This window comes from Branchiostoma floridae, chromosome 10, assembly GCF_000003815.2.
Source record: "Branchiostoma floridae strain S238N-H82 chromosome 10, Bfl_VNyyK, whole genome shotgun sequence".
NCBI classification, from domain to species: Eukaryota; Metazoa; Chordata; class Leptocardii; order Amphioxiformes; family Branchiostomatidae; genus Branchiostoma; species Branchiostoma floridae.
The window spans coordinates 12,106,304-12,108,981 of NC_049988.1; the positions used below are offsets into that span (position 1 = coordinate 12,106,304).

Consider the following 2,678-nt stretch of genomic DNA (forward strand, 5'->3'; position numbering starts at 1 on the left):
GCGATATCCTGATTCCTGACCGAGATTTGGTAACTTGACTGTCGTCTAGCTCTATTCGTGGAAGCGATAAGGGACGGTACTGCAGATTAGGGTCTGTGGAAACTTGTAAGAATGGGAAAATGTACAAGAAACTGGGATTTTAGAAATCAAAGTAACACTTTTTCAAACATCTCTCAATATGTGTTGAGAATGACCCTAAATTTTCAAAGACACAAGTTGGTATAAAATATGATAGAGTTTAAGCGCTATGCGAAGAGCCCATAGTACAGTACATGCAAGACCGTATAAGCCCATAGAAGCGCCACCTACGTATTTGTACAATTGGTGCACACCACTTACCTTGACAACCTTGGCATTTTTGTTGATCAGCTGTTCGACAGTTTGTCAGCATTAAAAGATCCATCAAAGTTCGGTTGAATTGCATGTTATGCCTTGTATGATATCCCAGGCCTACATAAAAACGCAACATGTCATTGACCTGAGTGTATGTTCTGGAAAACAACTTTTTTATGACATGTTCTCTAAAAAAAGGCTCAAACTTTACTACAAAATGGCACCATTGGACATGTGTCAATCAAGATCATCTAAAAACACTCTCTGATCGACTCAAGCTCATTATCACAGAACTGAAGGGAAACCCAGTAAATACAGACCACCTATAGCGAAATGATAGTCGTTAAACAATTCAAATATATAGAGAGAGTGAAGTAGAAGTTGTCAAATAGCACTACTTCTAATATAAAACGGTTGTTATTGGGTTTGATATATTTTCTGTCTAATCAAATAACAAGGAGATGCATACATGTCACATCTATTTGTAAAAGAGATAAAGACACCGAAACATGAAAGCACATTTTAGATACCGCATCTGTTCATTCAGGAGGTAAGCTGTCCTATTTGACACGATCTTAACTGTCTTGACTTGAAAGTTCATCTGTGTTGGTAGAAGTCATTATTGAACTAGTTAAACTATAATTTCCAAAAAATGCACTCACTCAAATTTTCGACTGAACAGCACCAGTCTTTGTCAAGAAATGAACAATCCACTGCTGTCGTGACTTCACTTTATGCATATAGAACACGTGACTCAGAAAGCAGTGGATCATAGGCTGCAGGAAGTCTATGACACCCACTGTCTCTGTTCAGGGATGGTTGTTAAGTTCGAAACTTGTGTAAACCCAATTTTGTGTTGGAAATTACAGTATAAATAGTCCAATAACCTTAACTGTCATTTCCCCGTGCGCGGATGTCCTCTATATATGTCTACCGCTTGGTGCTGACTACATAATGCTTCTCAACTCAAAATACAGACAATGCGATGACTGGATTGGTCAGAGGACTTGTCATTGGTTACTATTGCATGGCACTTTTTTATTTCCAAGCCATCCTGTACCTAGTGTGTTGCACCATCTAGCAGAAAATCTTGGAATAACAATGAGGTCGACGTCATGATCGTTGTGTCGATATTGAATGGTAACGTTACATATGTTGGGCTGTATACGTAGCTACTACTAATTCGGATTTGTCAGTTGTGAATAGGAGAAGCATGTTACTTGCTTCCGAGCACTAGGGAATGGAGTTCTGAACAGTGCACGATGAGAAAATCTTTTTTGTTGTGCATGAATGTAATCATGTAACCACTGTTCTCAACATGCCGGCTTTGGCTTAGGTCACAATTGCACCGGTACCCGTCAGGGATGTAGCCCCGGCCGGGATTTTCGAAGCCACAAATTTGTGGACTGCCGGTGGATACCCCTCGAATGGTGTTTCCAACGGGTAGATCACGCCGTTTATTTGTTACCTGGTCCGTATTCATTTTAAATCCGACTTAAGTTCAAACCGGTGCCCGGCCAGGCCTAAAAATACCCCGGGAGCCGCAAGGTGCCCCACGGAGCCACGTAGGGATCACGCCCGAAAATGCCAAAACGCAGCCCGGAAACTGCCCGGCCGACAGGGCCCCCTTTTCCAATTGGGACCATTGCCTTTAGATGTGTTTTAAGACCGGTTTATTGAAACTAACTCCGTAAAAATATCACAGCTTGGGCAAATGAACTAGACGGCAGCATAACACTCTCAGCACCGTACAGGTACCGGAGAGCTCACGATGGTATGGTTAAGCTAACGTCACATCCAACCGGGGCCCGGTCGGGCTGTTTGTGAAAATGAAAAATAGAAATGTATACGTAAAAATATACACAAATAATGACCGCGATTATTCTCTTAACGTCTTGCGTTGTTTGTTGTCTTTTGTATCATAGTTCTAGCTTTCGAAAGCTGTCCGGCAGGTCCCCGGTTCGGAAATGTGACGTAGGCCTTACCGTGCTGTTACTGTCCCGCACCCCGCCACCATGCAGCCAGGACTGTTAGATAAAGACTCAAACGTCAAAGACCGATAAAATAACGAACTTTCTTGTCATCTGTGCAACAGACAGCTCTACATGAATCTCACTGAGAAGTATGATTAAAAGATAGAGAGGGTTAAGGTCATAGTCCTGAAAAGAGCAGGTGATTTGAAGAGAAATATGTTCGCAGCTGGCGCCACACCTCTTGAGATGATGCAGATTAATTGATTTGACAACTGTTGCCTGTAAAGAGTACTCGCCCCTTGTGATCATTAAAGCATAATAAAACGTTACCCAATGCTGTACTTCCTGTGCTTATAACTCAGCTCGTTTGAA

The 2,678-nt window shown here is 42.0% G+C and overlaps 1 long non-coding RNA gene across 1 annotated transcript in view; it reads right to left on the minus strand.

Annotated features, from left to right (window-relative positions):
• The window catches only part of LOC118423943, an 11,032-nt gene extending 10,576 nt beyond the window's left edge, over nucleotides 1-456 (minus strand). The window contains exon 1 of the long non-coding RNA XR_004832142.1: nucleotides 340-456. This is a non-coding gene — a long non-coding RNA (uncharacterized LOC118423943). The remainder of the gene's footprint in view (nucleotides 1-339) is intronic.
• Between the last annotated feature and the right edge of the window lie 2,222 nt (nucleotides 457-2,678).